This window comes from Haliaeetus leucocephalus, unplaced genomic scaffold (assembly GCF_000737465.1).
Source record: "Haliaeetus leucocephalus isolate CR32 unplaced genomic scaffold, Haliaeetus_leucocephalus-4.0 Scaffold0, whole genome shotgun sequence".
NCBI lineage: Eukaryota > Metazoa > Chordata > Aves > Accipitriformes > Accipitridae > Haliaeetus > Haliaeetus leucocephalus.
Genome location: NW_010972436.1, coordinates 17,075,133 through 17,099,712, shown reverse-complemented (window position 1 = coordinate 17,099,712; position 24,580 = coordinate 17,075,133).

Here is a 24,580-nt window from a genome sequence, read left to right as displayed (position 1 = left end):
GTGGTTTTTCATTTAGAGATCTAGAGGTAGTGTCCTATCCATTCATGCATATAGGTCTTATTTACAGTGCTGTGAATGACACAGGTCCCTGCATAAGAGAATGTATTTTCCAATCAGAACTACAGAAGCGATGCTTTCGGTTGCCTAAAGATAGCAACAGATAGCCCCAGACTTTGCCTACTGGCCTCCTTCAGCTAGTCTGTGATTTTTTTTTTTTTTTTTTTAATTTTATTTTCTGTCCTATACAAAAGCCTGCACAGCATTGCAGCAGGGACTAAGGAGCGGGCAGCACGGTGACTGAGGACGGGGCCGCAGAACGGCCCGGCCGGCGTTGGCTGGTGCCGGGCTCCCCACCGCAGCGCTCCGCTAGGTGACAGTGTGGTCCTCGGAATCCCTCCTGCCGCCTGCCAAGGGATGGGAGGCATTGAACCTTGTTAGGACTGTAATCATCATTTGAAGAAAAATGTCCCCCAGAATAATAACTAGGAAAACTGCATACAAATTACATTGTCTTTTCAGGAAAAAAAAAAAAATCCCCCGTGAGTTTAAAATGCACCAAAAATAGAACTTGAATACATATAAGGAACGCGCTGGTTATTATGTCCTCACCTCAGGAGATCCATGCAGTTAACTGAGGCTAGAAACTGAATTCAGATTAGAAAAGAATACTAAAAGAGAACAGTACTTCTCTAGATTTTCTTGAAGGATAAGATGCTTGAAATTAAGGGGGAGGGGGAAAATCCTTCCACCCTTCCTGGTGGAAGAAGCAGAAAATCAAACAAAATGTAAACACATGTATCTTGGGGAATATCGGAAGATGGCTACAGGGAGAGATGCACCTGACTGCTGTCCTGCAAAATGGGTCAGCCAGACTGGAGAGTAAGAGAGGGTGTTGGGGAGTTGCAGGTTCTCATCCAGAGAAACGAGTTATGAAATTAACCCGTCATTCAGCACAATTCTCCAGCCTTCTTCTGCGAATCAGAAGGAAGCTAAGATTTAGAATGAGCGAGCTGATCATGCAGATCCACTTAGAAGGAAGCAGTGTGCTGTGCTTGAGGATCAAGGTATAGGAAAATAAAATAATGTGGCTCCAAATGTGGAAGACATTTTCACACTGACGTGGTTGTGGTTTTGCTTTCAGCAAGTCCACATGGTGTGTTTCCACTGCATGCACTGAAATACCTGACTGAATCAGAGCGAGTGCCAGAAGTAAGGTAACAGGATTGAGAGCAGCCTGAGATCCTACAACCTCCTGGAACTCACAGATCCTCTGGAAACTGTTAATCACCTGAACAAAATGCTCAGTGTCATAAAAATAGCCTTTCTTTACATTAGTCTGCAGGGTGATTTCTTCTAAGGTGACTTAATAACATTACTAACATTTCAAATCATCCTGTGGCTTCACCAACATCAGCATTTTCTCATCAGCAAATTTAGTCACAGCTTTTTATGCTGGGGTTTTTGTTTTTTTTTTCCTTCCCCTTTTTTTGGCTGCTGATATGAGTATTCTGGGTATGGATGTGATATTTGGGAAGTTGTGCGTGTGCAGTGTGATTGCTGATATCAAGTGTGCTTCCCAAAAGCACCAGATGCGGTTCTAAATCAAGCTGAGCCTCCAAGCTTTGGGAAGTGGCTGATATCACAGAGCCTCAGGAAGACTGTAAAGAAGGATGTTGCCAAATGGCACACATCCAATTAGCTTCCTCAGTGGCATATTTAGGAGAATTAGGGGAGACTTGTAGATACGGGAGACTTGTGGATGTGGATTCCTTTTTTTGTTTGTTTTTTTTCTTTTTTGCGTTGAAGAAAGTGTACAACAAGCTATATGTTCTGATAAAGTTGTATGTCTGATAGCCATCGCACCTCAAATTTTATACGGTTGACTCTAGGTAATAGTGGTGTTACATTCTTAAGAATCAAAGGCACAATATAATTAGGAGAGGTATTATTTTGTGTTTAGCAGAGCACTAAATTAATGATATATGGGCATGATTCCGCTGGTGCACATCCCTGTTACTATGGCAACAATATTATGTCATGTGAGTCTGTCCTTGGTGTTACTTAGAGCAGCAAGGTCTCAGCAAGCTCCTCATTTATTTCAGAGACCTAAATAGATGCTTTCTCTGTGTGTGGAATGAAATCAGTTTTATTATAGCTACAAATGTTATATATTCCATTAATTGCTTTTCTTATGTTATCGTGTTAATTTACTTTACTTACATGGAGCATTAGCATTAACATAAAACAGATAATTAGTGAACTGCAAATGACTAATGCACCCATATTGTGCAAATTCCTCTTTTCATATTCAAAGCACTACCATGTGCTCCAACTTCTTCAACCCCAGCCATTAACCTCAAGGGTTTGCGGACCAAAAAAGGAGATGGAGTCAGTCCAAGAGGAAACATTCCCAGCTCCAGAAGCACTATCTGCTGATTCACAAAGAAAGAATTTCAGAAATCCAGCCTCTCTCCTTCCCCCACCGCTTCTCCTCCCAGCTTCTAAATAAAAAGAAGAAACAGTTTTTAGAAGGATTCCTGCCAGGGGCACATGGTGTCAGGTTCAGTCCTCTGTTTTCCAGCATGTAAACCAAAGTTCTTTGATTAGGATTGCTGAGACTACTGTAAGTCTGACAAGGAATTGCAGTGTGAATAGGGGCATATCCTAAAGGCTGTATCCAGATTAGATTTTGATCATTTTGGTTTCTCGTTCTGGTTTTCCAAACGTACTTTGATTTGCAATAGTAACCTCTGAAACGTCTGAATCGATGTCACCGTAGAGCGCACTTCTCTCAGGTTAATGCAATTGCCTGAGCTAATGAGATGATTTTGCGGAGCAGCAGCCAGCAGATGGCATCCTGCCTGGGACTGCTTCAGCTAGTGCGGTCCTAAAATACGGGAAACTAAACCAAAAGTACATCTACACTGTGTGTACTGAGAGGAGGAGGAGGAGAGGAAATGTTTTGCAAGTCAGAATCTACAAATAAAGGAAAATGCCTTTTTGTTTTGATTTGTTTTGCATAACCTAGATGTGTTAATCAGATTTGTTCTGTTATCAGTCCTTTTTGTACTAAGTAATGCTGAATTCTGGTTAAAACAAAGTGATTCCCCTCCCCCACTTCAAGCTTTGGATACTTTAGAGAAATACTGTATCTCCAAACTACCAGCTGGCCAATCAATTTATCTTGACATTTACAGCTGGGAAGTTCATCTATTAATAAGACATGCATCACGTACCAAAAGACGATTAATGATAACCATATATCAATACACAGACTACATAAAGCTGTACTCCTTTTCCTAAGAAAATAGAATAGAGCTACAACATAAGAACTCTAATACAAAATCTTGAATCATCCACTGTTTGTTAATTCCTGGAAATATAGGGCAAGATCCTCAGCCTGTGTAAATCATGGTATTTCTGATGAAGGCAGCTGGAACGACAGTGATTTGGATCAACAGAAAATGTGACTCACAGGCTTATCTGCAGTTTTTCTTACGGTTACATCTCTCTCCCCTGAGTCCTTTGCTTTCCAAAGGATTCAGTATCACCCGCTGCTAAAATGGATCATGAAAGGCAAAATAAGGTAAAGAAAGGGATTCTTTATACACATTAAAGAGTGACATTTATAATTTCTGAGAAGACCCGTTGCCTTGCTTAGTCATTTCCCCATTTTGGGTCACTGCAGAAGGTTAACACTTTCTGCACAGGGAGCTTCCTGAGTGTCACAGAACTGTCCTTCCTTGCAGGAAACTGGAGATCAGTGAAGACAGATTTGATCCAATATCGCTGTGAATAAATGCTTGTTTTACCTATGTCCTCTCACTGTGTCTGACTCAGGTACTATGATGATGGTCAAAAAACACAGAGAGAAATCAACATTATTCTGAGAAAGAGGCCCAGTTACCCTTCCCCCATCCCTCCTCATCCTTCAGTCATCCTTCAGCCTGATTTGATGCTTGCTAAAGTCAATGGCAAAACACTGTTGACTTATGGCTGAAAATTGGGATCTAAAAGAATGTTTTGTCCCTGCTCGTTTTCCTTTTTTCTCCTTCCTTCCTTCCTACTACCATATCCTCTGGTATTCCATGATAATAGCCACCGAGACTATCTCCATTTTACTGTTGATAGAGTGTCCCTTATTCCTCAAAAATGAATTTATACCAAGGAAGGAGATTACTTACATGAAGAACATACAGCTGTGTACAGTATCTGTGCCACATAATGTAAGCTTAATTCATACAAATGGTCCCATTGATTTTATTTGGGTTGCTCAAGCATTTGCAGTCCAGGCTTTCCAGTGCCAATGTAATAATGGCTGTATCGCCAATAAACCTTTGTGTTTCCTCCTCTCTAATTTGACCTCTTCTTTCAAATCTCTCCTCAAAACTTTCCTTAGCCTGACGGCCATCAAATGCCCCCTGACAGAAACTAATGTCACATTGGTTCCATCTTTCCATTCCCATTTGTCTGATAAAAAGTGAAATAACTGTTCTGGCTGCATACATAGCATGAAAGGACCATGATCTTAGTAAACAAATAGAAAAATAAGGAGGTCTGTATTCCTATCCCACCTTTATTTGTTTCCTACTCCAAATAAAAAACCTTGAGATGCGATTTGGTAAAAGTGTTAAAGGGCAAATTACCAACCCCATACATAATACTAAGAATAAAGTATCAAACAATCATGTTCCCTTGAGCAAGCTTTCTAAAATTAAATCCTTAGCATGTCTGCCTTTCTGCTTTCCTCTTCTCACTGAGGAAAGTTAAACATCATGTTGTTTAGTTAAATCATTTTAGTGAGGTCATTACTGCAGGCTACATAGGTTAGATGGTTATGAGTTTCCTTTTGTAGATTTGCTGTTCCTTTTTAGTTACTACTGACAGTTTCCCCATTACCACAGGGCACATTCTCATTGGAAGGTTGGTTGTGCAGCAGATTTTATTAATGGTCTTAATCTGCTGTCGTGTCAGTTAATGCATTTGCCAAGTGGTGTGACAAGGATTGACTGAATCTTACAGTGAATATGAGAGTGAGAAATGTGTGTGTGAGGTAACCACCCCCCATAAAGACAGGTTTTTGGAGAGAAATATTAGGAAAATCCACAAAGAATTGAAAGAAGCGGAAGCCTATATAAATTCCCCTTAACTCTTTAAATCTGTGAACGTTGTGAGGCTCTTTCAGTTAATATTGCTGTTAATAAGCTGCTTCCCATAAATTTTATTATCCTTGTTTTAAAGGTAACCTAAGACAGAAGAGGCCTAATCCAGCAGAGCAGGTACTTTGTTTTATGAAAAGTTAACAGGATAGAGACTAAAAATTAATGAGATACCTAACTCGGCATTAGTTGACTAATACCTCTTAAAATACTCACCCTATATACAACTTCCCAGAGAGTTCCTATGAAATAGCAAGATTTGGACTTTGAATTCCTAAGGGCCAAAGCAGTTCTTTAGTTTTGAGACCATTCTGTGCTGATTCTTCTACTTAAATAAAACATAAATTCTGACTGTTAAAAGGGAAAGTGCTGGTCAGATTACATTACTGTGCCTCAGAAACACTATACGCAGCCTGATCTTCTCACGTATGTAGTTCTATTGACTTCAAGGTTTCGAAGGCCAAAAAGAACTGCGTGTTTGAAAAAGGTAGGACATGGGACAGGTAATTCTAGGGCAGGCCCATGTGATTCTTTGGAAGACAATATGAAGAATATTTGAGTCTATAAAGCAAATTCTGAACTGGAAGTTGTCTACCTCTGCAGAGCTGTGTTTGGCTAGGAAGTTCTTAACATGTGTCCTCATAAAGCTTTGCTACAAAAGATTGGTTGCCCTCCATCTCCTCAAAGGAATTGTAATTTGTCCAAAATATTTGGTCAACTTCTTTGTTAAAAAAAAGCACTCCTTATGTAACTCCAAACAAAGCAATGGGTCACAAATGAATCGCAGTGTTTTAGACTGAAGGTAGGAGCTATTTATGTATCTTTCAGGTGAGGAGATTTACGGTAGAAGGGGCTTGACAGAAGCCAAAAAAAAAAAAATTTTGGAATTGGAGTAGAGAATAATATCAACCCTCCTATTGCAAAAATGGACCACAAGTATTTAAAAGCAAGATTATGAATTCTTAAAGTTCAGAAAATTCCTGATTTGGGAGACTGGCAGCTTTCTCGTCTAAGTGAAAGCACAGTTATTTTATGCTCAGTCAGTTGTTGACATCTACTGAAACATCAAAAAAGAGGATGCAATATAACTGTGAACGTAGTTGTTTCAGCAGGGACACCTGTCTTGTATGAACCGATGCCAAGACACCAAATTCATCTCTGGATCGCCACCCTGACAGTAACAAAATACTTTCTTTGTCAACGAACACTAACTCTCACTGCTGGATGCAGCAGGGTCCTCAAGATATTTTTTAAGCAATATCTGGTCACTTAGTGTTTCATTGTTCTTCATAGTTGTTTAAATTTCATTGGTTTTGAGTCCTTGTTTTTCCTTTGCCAGAGAGTCTCCCTTGCTGCTCTGCCAAAGACTCAAGAGGTTTCTGGACTGTTGTACAGCAGGCATGACAGAAGGTTAATAATAAAAATAACCCACCTTGGCAAAGCATCAAATTAGATGAAAGGAACCGCCTCAGTCCATGCATTTGCCAAGTGACCTGGCGCAGAACCAGGATGAATGGTTACAACTTGTATTAGTGTTTCTTGAAGAAAATAGCTCAGCTGAAGATTCAGAGCTGCTTTGTGCCTTGGGAAGACGTATTTAGGATTTACAATCCATTTCAAAAGGGAAATGAAGGAGATTTCACTGATGATGAACAGAAGTAAAAGAGCAAATCTGGGACACTGGTGAGTTTACCAAGTCCTACTTCCTTCCACCAAAGATGCTGCAAGTTGTTGTCACCATCCCTTTCAAAGTCTACGACAAAGGACAAGCTTTTGTTGTCTCCTTCTGGCACTGGTGTTAGCAGTCACAGTGTGATACTAGTATCAGAGAGGCCTGAACCAGAGCCTGAGGCTCCAATACCTCTCACACTTGACACTATTCACATTTTATGTTGGACCTTGTTTTTCCTTAGAAGCCAGAGAATGATCGCTCACAATCTGCAAAGTTTCCAGGTTCAAGCCACCCAGCATTTACTACAGAGATTCTGAGTAGAAATAGTCAGTGGCCACACCTCAGGCAACCTCGGTATTTGTGTAAATTATGGTAGCTTCTGAAGGATATCAGTGGATTATTATGCTGCCTGTCATCTAAATAATCTTTCCTACATGGCCCTACACCAGGGTCTGTAAAGGCAGCATTTTCTGGTAGTGTTGGGGTTTTCCCTAAATACCTTCTTGGAGAAGGGAGAGGAGAGTGGATTAGATACTGGGTGTTTGGACTCGTTCTCTGGAGAATTTCTTCAATGTGGTGTGAAAAGCTGAGCGGCAGTTTAAGTTTTACTTAGCCCTATCCTATGCATACCTCTAAAATTAAGTCAGTGGGTGGGAGTTTCTTCCCATTTTTCACTGAAAATCAACCAATTTTTAATTAGAGATTAGATCAGTTAACAAAAAAATAATTTGGTGCAGAGCAGCAGCACTGAGAACGGTCAGCGAAGGATACACATCTTGGCTAAGACCATGGGAATACACAACCAGCTTCATCATATAATTCACTCTGGCTAAGCAGAATGGGGTAAGATGCTGACAGTGCTCACACAACTTGCAGAGAAGCTTCTAAAAATCAGTGGTGAATTATTCACAGACTGTCTTCTTCTGTGGTCAGTGACGGGCCTGGGGTGGGATTGTTCTTTCTAGGAAAGTACTGCTTCTCCTTTCTGCCACGTAGAACATATTATGTGGTCTCAGAGAAGATCAAATGTACTGAGTTCATCACTATCCTGATATTAAAAACACATTTATTTCACTTTGCTGTTATTCATTAAAAACTGCCTATTTTTGCTGATTGTTTAACAACACAGGGCAATGTGAATGCATTCTATGTCACATGGCTATTTTGAACTAACAAAAATGTCTAGTAACTTCTAAATCTGATGTGGCCATTAAGCGTGAGGCAACATGCTCTATTTTTATATCAGTGACACTATTCAGTAAGCATTAGATTTGTTTCACCACTTAACACGTGGTCCGTATTTATGAATTTAACCTCCTTTTAAGGACAACTTGCTTTTTGGCTGAGCTTCTTTCCTTCTCCTATTATTATTACTGGCTTTACAGTTTCATCTACATGTTTTACTGTTAGGAACACTGTACAAAAACACAGTAAGGAATTGAAAACCAAGTTGTGAAAAGCTATTTAGTGTTGACTTGGAGTTATCCTTGTTTGGCTGAGCTAAATAAGTCAAGCTTCCTCACTTGTATATGTTGTTGCCATAGCATAGTCCAGCTGGTGCTGCTCACATGTGAAATGGGGAGTTTTTGTAGTTTCTACTGACAATTTTCTTTTTTTTTTTTTTTTTCTAGGGCAGACTGGGAGGTGTGGGCAGTTGGGAGAGGAGGTGAGGCAGAGTCTGGGCAAGAAAACTGTGGTATCTTCCGTGTAACACATAACACCGTTTAACATTTTCATCAATGACCTCAACAATGGGACAAAACATAGCCCCAGCAAATTTTCATTTGGCACCAAAGCAGGGAGATGAGTTGATAGTACAGCAAAGGGTTCTCAAGCAGCAGGAGAAATAGGTAAATAGAAAATTCATAAAGTCCAACAAAGAACAGTACAAAGCCCTGAACCTGGGAGGGAGCAACCCCATGCAGCAGTGCAGGCTGGGAACTGACTGTCCAGGTGGCAACTGTGCATTGTAAAAAGGGCTTGGGAGTCCTCATAAACAACCACCTGGACATGAATTAGCTGTGTGCCCTTGCAGCCATGAAGACTGTCGTGGTTTAACCCCAGCCAGCAACTAAGCACCATGCAGCCGCTCACTCACTCCCCCCCCACCAAGTGGGATGGGGAAGAGAATCGGGAAAAGAAGTAAAACTCGTGCGTTGAGATAAGAATGGTTTAATAGAACAGAAAAGAAGAAACTAATAATGATAATGATAACACTAATAAAATGACAACAGTAATAATAAAAGGATTGGAATGTACAAATGATGTGCAGTGCAATCGCTCACCACCCGCCGACTGACACCCAGCCAGTCCCCGAGCAGCGATTCCCTGCCCCCACTTCCCAGTTCCTAAACTAGATGGGACGTCCCATGGTATGGAACACCCCATTGGCCAGTTTGGGTCAGGTGCCCTGGCTGGGCATGAGAAGCTGAAAAATCCTTGACTATAGTCTAAACACTACTGAGCAACAACTGAAAACATCAGTGTTATCAACATTCTTCACATTCTGAACTCAAAACATAGCACTGGACCAGCTACTAGGAAGACAGTTAACTACATCCCAGCTGAAACCAGGACGAAGACTTACAGCGTGCTGGGCTGTATTAGCGAAAGAGTAGCCAGCAGGTTGAAGGAAAAGGTTTTTTTTCCTCTACACAACACTTGGAAGGCCACCTTAGGAGCAGAGTGCCATGTTGAAGCGAGTTCAGCAGAGATCCACCACAATGGGCCAGGGGTTGGAGCACTTGCTGGGCAGAGGGGCCAAGGGAGTGCAGTTTATTCGGGCTGGACAAGGAAAAGCTGTAATTGTTGTCTTCAACTATCCTGGTGGGTGGTTACATGCAAGACAGCCTCACTCTTCGCAGAGGTGTATAGCAAAAGGACAAGGGGGAATGGTCACACAAAGAGAAATTCTGACCAGGCATACAGGAAAGAAAGTAACAGTGAGAGTGGTTAAGCACTGGAAGCATATTGGTCAAACAGGTTGTGAGATCTCCATCTTCAGATATATTAAAAACTCAGCTGGACATGGCCTTGAGAAGCCTGGGCTAACTTTTAAGTTAACTCTGCTTTGAGTACGAGGCTGGACCAGGTGACCTTCAGAGGTCTCTACCAACATAAATTATTCTATTGTCTGTGACTTTAAGTTATTGCATGAGATTAAGGGAAAGTCTAGTTCAGTCCGGTACATAGTGGCAAAAAGACCACTTCTGGAAGGAGGATATTCATCTATTATTAACAGAAACTGCTATTTCAGTATTAATGACTGATAGAACAGGCATTTCCTGGCATTTAATGACCTGATGAGTGCCTGAGGAGTAGCTGAGAGCCCTTTGCTCGGCCTGTCATTAGTTGACAGAAAGTGACCAACTTGGAGAGCACTAGCACTATTGTAGACACTGAGAACGTTTGAAAGAAAAAAAATACATTAATTGGACTAAATTCTTTTCTCAGTTAGATAATGTCAAGAGGGTTGAATGTGTGTTACCAAGAGCAGATTTGGGGCCACAATGCTTTTTCAAATATTTTTTATTTGTTGAATAACTGAAAGTAGATCTTCACATTGCTATGGCTACTGTGTTTATAATAGACAGCTACATTCCTTCCTGATGAAAATCTATTGAATATGTCCTGTAATTGCTAAGGGCTGATGCTGTAAGGAGCAGGATGGCAGGATTCCATTCTCATTATCACACCTCTTGTACATCTTACTTTCCCTTCAACCACCCATTGCATGTCTCATTCTTCCGTTCTACACATAAAAGATATAGCTATCCTATGACATAATTACTTGATTATTGAGTGCATAATCAGTGCAGCTCACAAACATTCATTGCTTTCTTTCTTTATTTTCAGTAAGAAAAACAGTAATCTAGCATGCAGCTATAGGCAATTGTCTTTTGCTGGGGCTTGATCTCTGTGCTCTGAGCAGGCTGTTTGTTTTGAGTGTCACTGGGAGAGGATCGGAAAAAGTGAGAGGACTGTAGGTGTGGTCCTCAGAAGCAAAGCATAGAGACACTGATCTATACTCAGGGCTGTGGGGACAGTACACTGTTCTGAAAACATTTTTACAGGCATTGCTGCTATTTAAAAAAAAACAAACCAAAACAGCAAAACCCCAAACCATGATGCTTAGATCTTTTTTGTAGTACTAAATACACAGGAGCATGCAAATGTAAGTTACTGCATTAAAATACAGTGATTTACAGCATACCTGAAAAAAAAAATTACTCAGAATAAGAAGGGTACCTTAGTACACCGAGAAACTGATAGCAGGCCTTATTCTCTGCACTGTTAGAAATAAACATTAGTTTCAAAGGAATTAAACCTGCCTATATGTGACATATATAGCTCATGTCCCTAACACAGCATTAGCAGATAAGAATCAGTGTTTTCATGACATGGCTATTCAGATTGAATAGTCGTCTATAATGAAGGGTCAAACTCAGGGTTGACTGGTCTTGTAAAAGGAAGGTTATAAAGCAAACAGGGAGACACACCTGGGAGCCTTGCTGCATGAGAGATGTCCAAGGGAAGGGCAGTTCTGACTGTCCCCTGCTGTCAGTGTGGCACTTCAAGCCAAGATAAATGGTGGAGATGTCTGAAGTGACCTCCACTGAAGGGTGCAGAGAGAACTGGCTAATTTCCATGCAAGGCTGCTGTCTTCTATCTAGGAAAGGTCATGGAGGGTAGGCAGAGGTCTGCAAGGGTTGGAGGAAGGCACATATTGCATCTATCTTGAAAAAATAATAAGATAAAATGACTGGATTTACTTGACTTTAAGAAGGTTGCTGTCACTCTCCCACAGTATTCTTGTACTCAGGTAGGGATGTTTTGGTTTTGATCAGTGGACAACCAGATAGGTAAAAAACTGGCTGGATGGGCTATACTGTGCCTGGAGGCCCATAACAAGTTGGGTAATGCAGGGGTTTATCCTGAGACTTACTGTGTTTAACATGTCTATCTATGATTTGAAGGTGGCAACTCTGATCAAGTTTGGAGGTGACACCAAACTGGGATTAGGGGAGGGAAAGAGAGTGAACATGCCTGAGAAGAGAGCTGCCATCCAGAGGGACCTGGACAGGCTGGAGAAGTCAACAGATGGGACCTATGTGAAGTTCAGCCAGGATCAAAGCCCAGTCGTGCACGAGGGAAGGAGCAGCTCCTTCCAGTGACACAGGATGAGGCTACGGTGGCTGCAGAGCAGCTGTGCAGGAAGGGCCATGGAGCCCGGGTGGCAGTGAACTGGGCAGGAGCAAGCTGTGCCCCCTGGCAGCGATGAGGGATGGCTGCATCCCAGGCTGTGTGAACAAGGCACAGCCAGGAGGTGGAGGGAAGGGATCGTCCCCCTCTGCTCGGCACATGTTCAACCATATCTAGATACATTGTCCAGTTTGGGCCGCCCTATAGTGCAGGAAATACATGGATAAACTAAAGCAGGTTTGGCAGAGGCCATCCAGGTGGTTGGGGCTGGAGCACTTGCCCTGTGCAGAGAGGCTGAGGGAGCTGAGCCTCGACAGCCTGGAGGTGGGACCTTTAGGGGAGAAGGGGCTTTGGGAGGCCCAACGTTAGCTCCCCAATACCTAGGGGAGGCCTTTGAGGAGATAGAGTTGGGCTCGGCACAGTGGTGCATGATGGACTGAAGAGAGCCTATGGGCATAAGTTGAGAAAAGAGACATTCTGGGTACGAGGAAAACCTTTTCCCAATGAGGACAGTCAGGCAGTGAAGCAGGTAGCCCAGTGTGCATTCTCCATCCTTGTAGGTTTTCAAGACCTGACTGGATAAATCCCAGAACAGCCTGGTCTGACTTTGTAGTTGACTCTGCTTTGAGGAGGAGATTAGACTGGAGATCATCTGAGGTCCCTTCCAGCCCGAATTATCCTACGATCCTCTGATTCCTATGAATGTTGTGGGCCTGGTAATTTCAAAGATATGAAGCTGTTATCAAAACGTCATTGCCTCTCACTCTGTTCATTTGTTTGGATAAACATGCAGGTATATTGAGCTGGGCAATTCTTGAGAAGTTAAAGAACGTGACTTGAGCAAAGTCACATGTCAGGGTAGATTTTATCTACAAGGATATTTTATTCAACTGTGAGGTGCATATTGCAACTGTTAACTCAGAGCCACCCCAGCAGCACAATGAACCAGGACTTAGTCTAACCACAACTACTGCAGCATGCTGACAATACACGCCACTGTGTGAACCCATCTATGTCTGGAATACAACATACAGGAAATCAAGGCGGCTGTGGGACAGCTTCAGAAAGGACTATACAGATCATCATAGGTGTGAAATGGCTTCTCTGTGAGGAGCAGCTGTGTAGGCTGTGACTCTTCAGTCTGCAAAGGAGACGACTGAGGTGGGTATGATAAAGGCCTGTGATATAGCATGGACAGGATGAACAGAGATCAGTTGTTTACTCTTTTCTTGAAGAACCGGGTGGCATGGAGTGAAACCAGCATTCATGAGGTTCAAAACAAGGAAAATTATTCTTCATACAAATACAGATAAGCTGTGAAATTCCTGGCAACAGAATGATGTGGATGTTAAAAGCTTTCATAGGCTACAAGGGTAAGTGGATGAGCTAATGGAAAAGAAATTAATCTGGGACTACTGGACACAAAGCTGAAGAGTTCCATGATCTGTGCTCAGCTAGTAGCCAGGAGAGCCTTCTGGGAATGTGAACAGCCTGCACTTCCACTAGGACTGTATGATTGCCCAGATATCTGCTTCTGAGCACCAGCAGAGACAACTGGGATCGGTGTACCTTTTGTCTGACACAGTATGCCCACTCATGTATAGTTGTGTGCTGAAAGCAGAATATTGCATATAAAAGGGAAGACTGTTTACTTAGAAGGTTTACCTGAGTCATGTCAGATTAATGGCATGTATTTGGAAACAATTCAAAAGAAAGAAATCTCAGTCAGAACTGTGAAGAAGCAGAGCTCATTCTGGAGAAATGGTATGGCCTATAGTAAAATTAAACAAAAGGCTGTATTCAGCTGTGACACTTGTGCAGCATTCTCTCTGAAGTCACGGGATCCATGCATGCATCAAATACAAGGCAAAAATAGAGAAGTAGCAAAAACAGATCCAAAAGTACCTCTGTGAGGGGAATAATCTTATTCATGGGGAAAGCTGCAGTGTTTGTTGCCTGTTGAATCCTTTGTCACAGATTCCTGAAGGACTGATGGATACAAACCTGTATCTAGTCAGAAATGAAGGGTAATAATGGACACTTTTCTCTTTAAACATGGTCCAGATTATTTACATTCAGAATGATCAAAAAGACTTACTTCTCTGAAGATGACCTAGGGATGCATAACTGGATTGATAACTTTTATTTCAACTCCAGGGAATGCCTTGGTTTCCATGCCAGCTTGACAAAGAAGTGCTCAGTAGAAGCTCAAATACTTAGTAACATTTTAGGGGTTTTTTAGGGTAATTTGAGGAAAAGTTTGATTATGTATATATTTGGTAGGTTTATATTTATATTTAACTAGGTCTGAGAATGGAAAAGACCTTTAATTAGGGTGTAACTATTAATTCATGTTGAAGCTCTAAATAGCAAATGGTGCAAACACGAATCAGATTGAGTCTTCTGACTTCCAGAGAGGTGTGTTAAACTAATCTGTAGATGCAAAAGAAATTTTTTACCTCTCAACTGCTGATTATGTACAGACTTCATCTGCCACTGGTGCTGAAAATGTATGATATGTAGCATAAAATATTACAATACTAAGAATTTTCTGAAGTGAACTTTATGGGTACAGGTGCAGAGTGGAAAGAATGTGGCTCTAGTAATTTTTACTTGCTTGAGGTGTTTCTTTCTGAAGTTCAGGTAGTTCTATGTTAAAGTTTCAAAGCATGTTTCAAGCCATGGCACAGCATTCTTTATAGGAGTTTTTGCAGATGAATTCCTTGTCCTTGTGGCAGTCCACTGTATAATCCCTGTGCTCCCTTTTCTGCCCTAATGTGCAATCTTTCCTGACTTCCATTACCAGGAAGGAATTGTGATATAAAAATTAATTCCTAGGCCCCTGACAGGAAAAGGCCCAAAAGTATTAACCACCAGAACAACTCATTGAGGTCATTTATTTTCACATTCTTTGGAGAGTGAGTGGAGACCAGCAGGTAGCTTAGCTTTTTGGGGGGATGTAGGACTTTAATTTTGTAGCTGGTGATGCTGCTGATTTATCTGCTATGTTTGTGGATCAGGTTTTATCAGGCTCAGTTTATACAGGAATTGCATTAGACACTCTGGAGGGTATAAATTAAGAGGAATGCAAAGAAATACAAAATGCTGGAAGGCCATGGGAAAAAAATACACAGGCAGATTAAATTGAAAATGTCATATTAAATATTTGATTTTTTTTGGTTCATTTTATTAGTCTTCTACATTATTAATAACATGAGTAAAAGAATCTAGTTCTAGATAACTTAGAAGTTGCCGTGTACAGGAATTTGAAGATCATTATTTTCAACACTGCATTCTTTCTTAGATACAGTTTTTGATATTATACACCACTCAAATCCCTAAGCCACCATAATCTGTAACTCAATTTCCATTTATACCTAAAAAGCTTCTGACATCTGTTTAAACACCAATATCTTCACAAGTACATAGAAATTTTACTCCTGCTGGGTATCAAGTGAAAGAATCTGAAGTTTAAAATGACACTAAGTTTAACAAGCAGCTCCTAGTGATTTTCTGCTGATGTTGGTATTTAAATGGGTATTTCCTTCAATATTTCCTGTTTTGTCAGTGGCCTTAGATTCTTACTGAGATCTTTCAAATTGACATACAATCTTTTGACTGAATATTGAGATAATTTGATTAAACTTTTCAGCCTTTTTCCTTGTAGTTTGTTATCACAGGCACATGGGCTTCTTTTTCAATGATTCATCAGCTCTCATGAACAAACAGCACCAGCAAGGCAGAAGAGCTGAGCTCTGAGACTAATAAATGGACTGATCCAACTAAATTTTACAAACGCAACTTCTTCTTCCCTCTGTGGCACTTGTGCCTTATCTTTTATGTGTATAATTTGTATTTATCTCCTTGACTTGTGGGCAAGGATGCAGTAGAAATAAACAAACACATACATATGGTGATGTCAAGTAATTTACTCAAATAATATAAATTAATCACAGCTGCAATTCTGTGCCCTGACTATGAATTTACCCTCTGCCTGAGAGGTACATATGGTTTACAGTGGTTACAGCATCCCTTTTACCATGAATCCAGGAATTGTAGAGCCTGCCTTGTAAGCCATAACATTTGATCTTAAAGGTCAATCTGTTGAGCTGTATATGAGTATGTCAACTATGAGCCAGCTCGCTGATTTCTTTTTTCTTTTTTAAATTATTTTGGGAGCCCAGAAAGGAGCTGTGGGGATTAAATTTGGGCCAGATAAAGGAGTCAGTGAGGTAATAGTAGTTTCAGATGTTTATCTGGTTAATAATTCTATTTTGCTAATGACTTTAGTCATTAATTTATTAATTTATCTCAAACGTTACTTGTTTTAACATGCCTATGCTTACAGTCAGATGTCAGATCTGCTTTTTGGTATAGAGCTGATAACTGTTTGTTAGGTGAAGGTCAAGATTATCCTTGTCATAGTCTGCATATTATTTCATTGTGGTCAAAATCAAAGGTGAGGGATTAGTGGAAGCATGGCATTTTAAAGCTGCCTGACAACTGCTCTTTCTGCATGAGATATTATTATCATTGTTTTCCATGACTATTGTTAGGATGTCACCATATCATGTTCACTTTGTCCACTTTGTCAGCTTGACAGGCGTTAGGCTGTAATTCTGCTTGATCCCAACCTGGAAAGACTGCATTTTTATGTTGTGCAGGAAATAAGAAAAATATTATGTCTTCTACAGTCACATTTGTAAAGATTTGTTGTTGTACTGAAGCCAGTTTGACTTTGCTTGGAGAAAGAGTTGACAGCAAGGCTATTGTAACCTGCTTCCCAGATTGACTAGATTGTATCCAGACAGTCCTATTTCTTCGCCTCTGAAAGCAGATGTATCTGCGGAAAGCAAAACTTTGCTTTTGTCTAGCTGAGCTTTTTCTGGGGTCCTGAACCGGTGATCTGCAAAGATTGTATGGAAGCTCCAGGTTGTAAATCTGAGCCCTTCGCCAGGGGCTCCTCCACTCCCAGCCTCAAGGCTGCAATTGCTCAGGCTGCATGTTAGGAAGGCAAAGCTCAGTTAACCCCACAGTTAGTGGTTTCACGTCTGAGTTCTGAAAAACTGAAGTCATGCCTTAAAATCCCTGTCATCGCCCTGCTTGAGGGATAGCTGCACTTAAATGTTCTTCTTGATGTGTTTCAGAGAATTCAAATTTTCCATGGGATTCCCTGTTCTGTTTTTCCTCTTTCTCACATTATATTTAGATCTCATCACAGCAGCTTTCAGCTTGACTGGAAGATATGGACCTGAAGTTTTCTGAGCCTGCAGGTAGCATGCTGAACTGAGCTGTGGAGAAGAAACTCAGCCTCTGTCCCCAGGGTTTTATTTTGCCATGCCCATATTAACTTTTCTGTTGGCTTAAAGAGAAAACTTGGCACCTGGACTGCCTCTGTAGCTCAGCAGAACAAAACACTGCCTTCTCGGCTAGCTTGAACGTGTCCTTGGTTGTTTCTTTATATGGAAAATTCTCACTGATGCTAACAAAAAAGAATACTGATCCCTAGCCTTTATATAGCACATATTAGCTCAAGCTCACAGTACCTTTTACAAAAAAACCCCAGAAGCATGAATGTATTTTCCTTTTTTAACTGTTGGGAAAATTGGGGCAGAGAATGTGGAAAGGATTTACCCAGGGTTATCCAGCAAGTCAGGGATGCACTAGGGCAGAATCTGATCCCTCGAGACCCAGTGCCTCAGACACTGGGGCTGCAGTAAGCATGTAACTGAGAAGCCGAACAGTGAAGAGACCACAGCAAGAGCTGCCTCTCACAGCCTGTTTCACTAGCTTAATTTGTTTCCATTGTTTTCAATCTTTCCGTATCAACCTCCCTTTTGGGTGTGAGGAATTTGGTGGCAAAGCATTTGAAAATGTGGGAGGCTCTGTTCAGAGTGAGAGGGAGATGACCTTCCAGGTTCAGAAGGAACTGCAAGTTTAGACACGGCAGAACGGCCTCTCATCCCCCTCTGCTGATTCTGCTCCACTTTTCCTGCTCAGGTAATGATGCAATTGTTGTAGAGCTATCAATATAGTTATTTATCCCACTCTGTTTTCAGGGATGAAAGATAAAACTAGGTTGGCTCATCAGAATTCATTCATTCTTTCAGAAGTTCAAAGCTAGGTCAGCACAAACCAGATCTTTGGCTTGGAAGCATTTAGGCTCCCCCCCCCGCCTTTTTTTTCTTTTAAATCTTGCATTAGTGCCATGTTTAACTATGTCCCCACATAAAAGCTTTTTGGCACAGAAGTCCTCCATTCAAGTCATTCTCCTTCAAGTCACCAATTAATTCAGACCATTAACTAAGAAGCAAACTAGGTAATCATTTGTCCATATGTGGCCTGCATATGTAGCAAGCTTGTAGGCTTATAAGCGCAGTTGGCTAGCAAAGAAACCACTGGCATTTCATTACATTTTTGTTTGTCTCAGCACTTTCTGCCCCTGCCCAAAAAAATGAAAAGCCAAAGCACAGCCTGTCTTTACAGTAATTCCTACCAATGCAATCAGAAACAGAAAAGCTCATCATCTGACATTTCTAGTCCAACTTCCAGAGCTTAAATATTTTTACTAAATGGACAGTCACCTGGTCCAAACTTTGGTTCATTTCTTGCAATCTGTTGTTGGCAAAACTCTGTGATGATTGTTAACTTTATATTGTGAATAAAATCAAAGGGAATTTGGATAAGTAAAGAATTGGTGATAGCTGAAAGTTAGAAGTTGTCTTCTGTTTTAATCTCAGTCTGTGACTTTCAGATTTTATTACAGGTATGCTTTACTGAAGTCTCTGAGCTCTTTCCCGTCAAGTCCCAATTTAATCAAGACTTACTTTGGCTGATTCTCCTTCAGTATTTTCATAGTTCAAGTCTATAATCACTATTCAATAGTTTTAATTATAGCTACTGCTCAAGAGACCTGAAACATAGCTTTTCATATCTTTATGAGATACTTCTTGTATGGAGTTTTGAAGATCTCATAATTTAAATGCTATTAGAAAAGTCTTACATGAAGTGGAAGTAAGATATGGACCATAGTGAATACCCATGAATGGCTTCAGGATTTTATTAATTGTTTTGTGCTTGGTTCCTATAGCCATCACGGACTTAACAGGTATAGGGTGCATGTGCATACTACAGAACTTCGTGTGAGGCTTCAGAACAGAACTCTTTAGTTTAATGAGAAATGCCCAGGCCTCTGTAGCTGATTTAGAAACAAACAAAAAAAAATCACAAACTCACTGCCTTCCCTCCCCACAAAAAATCCTTGTATGTCTGTATAAGCTGAAAGAGAAAAAGTTGTTTTCTACAAGGATACCCTCAGGTCAAGGTGGTGAGAAACAGACTGTGCAGGCAAACATCTGCTCTGCTTTACCTGTTCTATCATGAGATTTGGCCAGCCTATGGAGGTGACTAGTGATCCCATGGGAATACTACCATGCTCCATGCTTCGTTGTATTTCCTCAAGGATTCCCCCTGTTTTGGTGATTTTTTGCACTCTTTGGCAGGTATCACAAAGCTCACACAGAGTACCCATCACTGTGCCTCAGCTGCCCTCTTCCACAGGATTTTGGCTGCAGACACAAACAATGCTTATTATGTTTCCCTGAAAGCAATAGGCAATCAGCTTAACTTAAGCCTAGCTCTGAACAGTCAAATCTTCTGAGATAGACCAGGTATATTTTTTCATAGCAGTGCTTTTCAAAATCTCCACAATCAGATGTTCAAGCTCAGAGTTAGTAAGGGTGTATAATACCTGGAACTACACACAAGGCAATAAAATTGTTCATAGACACTTCTAGTGACAACTCTTTCATATTCTTTTATATTTATATATAGAAAATGTGATGAAGTCTATTATCTGTCTGCCTTCATGTGTCCTCCTGGGTTGGCTTCATCACTTCATTTGAAGGCGATAATTTTTTGTTTTGTCTTCTCTCTTTTTATCTCTCTTCTGTTTTCCTTTCAGTGCTATTCCAACTCCAGACTAGTGGACGTCAGCATCATATCTAGTCCTCTAAAACTGAATTGTGCATGTTTTTGGTTTTTATTATCATCTTCCAAGGCAAAGTAGTGTCTATAATCTCTGCTCGAATGAAAGCAGTGGAAACTGAAAACAATATTTGTCTAGTTAGAGACAACAGAATCACAAAGTTTTCTGTAATGCAGTTGGCATGAAGCTTCTGTATTTTCATCTGCGGATAATTGTTTCTGTGATCAACAAGGAAAAGTTGCTAGGCAGTGGTAGACTACAGAGGGAACTAAGAACTGTTCTGTCTGAAAACATTAAACTAATTTAACATTATTAGGCTGCAGGAAAAGTGATCAGAAAAAAAGCACACAATCAGTTAATAGAAATTTCTTTAGCAAGGGAATCTGTAAGAATCCTGTTTTCATCTTTAGTGGGCTGCAAGCCTCATTTTTTTCAAAAGCAAAAAAAAAAAAAAAAAAAAGAAAATGAAGTGAGAGAAAAGAGCACTGAAGAGGTAAAAATTATTTATCTGGAGAAAAATGAGCTATTTGTTGAGATAGGTCCATTGCTGGTTACTGAAAACAGTTGTCTGATGCAATATCTGACTGAGGGTGTGCATGACAGAGGAAAGATTACTTGCCCTTCTTCTTTGGTGCTAATAAGAAGTTGCTATACTCCACTTTCAGAGACAGAACAGCTGGCTTGGGCTGACCTAGTGTAGCTGTTCTTGAGGATAGTATGTCCTTAAGAGGAAAAGGGGGGACTGAAAGCAGTAGAGAGTGGAGCTGTGTCAAAATTAGCAAAGCTATGGGAGAAATGTTAGATCAATCAGCTCTCCGTTGTATTGCTCTGAAGATATGTTTCCTCAGAAATAGTTTTGTTCTTGGTAAATAATGCTATGCTCTAAGGAGGCTTTTGCCAAAAGGGACCAGAACCGCAAGATTTGGACTAAAGTCAGACCTTCTGCAGTAAATCTTATTTGTGGTGTTGGGGCTGTGTTGGATATCCAGGCTGAGAATGGGAAAATTGTCTGACTCTATCTTAAGAGGCAAATGATGGTTAAAGACCTGAGCAGCAGAGGGAGTGTGGTCAGAGAGATAAGAAAATGTCAGAGGTACAGTTTTCTCAGACACTGTAAGAATCAGTGATAAACATAAGAAGGCACTACACACACAGATCCTTAAAATACCTTAAAGAATCTGGGTCTTAGTCCCCAGGATTATCCAGGCTTTTGATTCTGATAAGATGATTTATGAAGGTGCCAATAAGTACTGCTTACAGAGATGCTATTTATGATGTTTGCATTCAAAGCCATGAGTTCAGAATGTGGGACATGCTAGGGAGATAATTTGCAATTGCATAATCTATTTGTGAAAACTCTATGCATATAAGTTTGATGTGAACTTAAGTCCCACTGGAAGTCCCTGTTATTTACCTACTACTTATTCCATGTCTTTTTTGGACTGGCAGGTACAAAACAATACATCTTCAAAAATTCTTTGCTTTAGCAATATTCTATTACAGCTATGCCTCTGTTAAGAGGACATACTGCCTGGTGGTCAGAAAAGAGATGCTGCCTTCAGCCATGGTGTCTCTTACTGTAGTATCCTCTCCAACCTGTTCTCTTACTGCACCATTGTCATCATACCATCTCCTATATAAACACAGAATATAAAAGCAAAGATATTTGGATTATACCCGTCTAGCTCTGCATCTGAGAGTGGCAAGTGGCATATAACATGGAAAAGCGCAGGGTTTTAGAGGGCCCAGCAGAGTGCTATGTAGTGATTCTGCACCACAGAGTTTCCATCAGTTTATCTCTAGCCATGCTGCCAGTATCAGGTCTGAGCCCTTTTAATACCCAGCAAAGCCCTTTTCACCAATGCTATACTGTTTCTTAGCTCGGTGCCAAACCAGGAAGGTTTTTTTAGAGCCCTGCAGTAGTGAGTAGATATCTCCTTGTGCTAGAACCAGGTCTTTAGCCAGGTACTGGTTTATAGAAACAAGCAATTCTTAAATAGAAACTTTACCACCAAAAAAAAAAAAAATCATGTTTCCCTTTTCCTTTTTGTTTTAGTTTCAGTCAGCTCCAAACTCCATTATCTATGAATCAGACATTAGTTATGCTGAGCAAAAACTCAGGTCATACTGAATGTATTTCTATTACTTTTAGTTACACAGCAAGGTTAAGTGTAGTTGCTGTATTAGTTCATTTTCATTATAGTGGATGATATTTTCGGCACAGAAAACATTTTTAATCTGGCCTAGAGTGCACGCAGAACCAGTCTGGTTCTATTATTCTTTTGGTTCATCAAAGAATAATAGTGAGGAGCTTCCCCTAGCTCCACATCACAGGCTTACAAATGCTTGATAAAAGGGTGAGTACTGTTGCAGAAGGGATTTCCTGGCCTGAAGTAGAGGAGAGAAGCATTTTCAGCTTTGTTTTGCTTCTTTTTGCTAAGGCTTATTTAAATACGGATCTCTTTCTTTCCACAGTGTCTGCTGAACCAGAATGGAGAGAAAAGTGGTCCGGTTGCTGAAGCAGAATATAGTAATATATCTGCTTGCCATGTGTCATTAGCAAAGACATACTGCAGCCAGGTTAGGTAGAACATTTTGAATCTCACAACCATTTACAATCTCAGTCCAAGCCAATGAAAGGTTATAACACAGGTAGACCAATATGCCCATATCATAATCCATTGTCTATTCATTTATCAAAATATTTTCTTTCTTTTTTTCTGTTTCTTTCACTACTTTCCATTATCTTTGTAAGGTACTTGGGAGATAGGTTACTCATAGAAGAACATTTTCTTTCAGTTGCACAGTCATTTCTGTAAATCCTGTCTTCCTAGACTTCTGCAATACATAAGCACACTTAAATACACCCATGACAATAGAGTTTCGCTCCAGCCTACAGCATGGGCCCAACCCTCTACTTCCCTCCCTTGCCTTTACTTGTACACCTCTGGGCTCTGCACTACGCTTCTAGATGTCCTCATTACATTTCTTTCAAGTCCCTTCTGTTCTATTGCTAACATGCCTGAAAAGAGATATCCCTGTCCTTTCTTATTAAAGCCAAGGCTAATCTGAAAATATATTTACTCTCCAATTATATGATTAGTAATGGGAGTTTCATACTGGATCTCACTTTACTCAAACTCATAGCTGCATTTCACTGTAATATAATCCTGTCAACTAAAGTGGTATTTTTATATTGGTGTCACCAATGAGAAAGGAAAGGATCAGAAATCTCTGTAAACCAAGTTCCCATTAAGATTGCCATTTAGAGTATCTCTTTGTGGAGAGCATCTTTGAACATGGATGGTCAGATTTCAAGAAAAAAAAATCACAGCTGATTGCTTAAAAATAATGATAATAATAATAATAACAAGAACTCTGGTAAATGGCTTTTCAGTGAGCTGTGTTTCTGGGGGGAGGACCTCCGGAGTGGAGAGGAGTGAGGCACAGGAAGGGTGGGAAGAAGAGTAATGGGGCTGCTGCCCTGCCACGTCCTCGCAGAGCCCGCTGGGCTGGGGAATCAGTGGGGGGGAGCAAGCAGTGCCAAAATGCTCCTCACAGCAGTCTGACAAGGGAACTCGGACAAAAGCTGTGCTATTTTAGTAAAAGACTTTGGATAAAAATAATACCATAATACACAGCAGTGATCTAATCGTTTGTAACAGGTTTATTCACAAGTCCTCATTTAGTGTCCACTTAGGTAAAACTCCAGTTGATTTACCAGCTAGTCAATCAAAAAGCAAAATATTTTGTCAAATGTTTAAAAATAAGTAGCTATTTGACTTCAACAAAGGAAATTTTGCCCCATCCAGCTGTTGTTTTTATAGAGTTTTCTATAGCCATTTATGGTGTTTCTTTTCTCTTCTGCTCCTATGGTTTGTTTCTCTTATGCAATGAATTGTGAGAGTAAGACAGACTAGGAAAGGAGATAAAGGCACCATGTGATTTTTCTTTATTTGTTCTGTAAAGCATGTAGCTCATTTTATACAATTGCATAAATGGCAGTAAAATAATTGGCTCCAGTAGGAGCTTTATTTGGGTAATTTCTACATAAGGATGGCAGTTTTGGGCTCCCACTGTTTTAAGCAGTTCCAAACTACTGAGATATCTTTTTTCACATCTGTACAATATCTAATATTTATTTCACATCTCTACAGAGTTGGGGTATTTGGGCAAAAAAGGGAAGCAAAATGAAAACACCAAGTGAATGCATTTTAGGAGTGTGTAGTGTTGGATGATCTCTCTTCAGAGCTTTGCTTGTGATCTCCATTTAAAATAACATGTGAAAGTACCTAGTAGTTCTGATATTTCCATTTTTAGTCCCTAAACAAAAATACCTTAAAGTGACCTTTCATTCTGAGAGAGAATAACAAACATGTTAAAATACCTTAACCTAGGTACACAAAACTATTCATACATAAAAATCTTATCCCTGTCCCAGCAGAGGACACGGGGAGAGGCGAGATGACACAAACTACACCAGCTCTGTGTTGTAATGGTACAGAACATGGTATTTTGCAACAGCTGCTCTAGACTGGGCATGCAGAAGCCTGTGCTCCA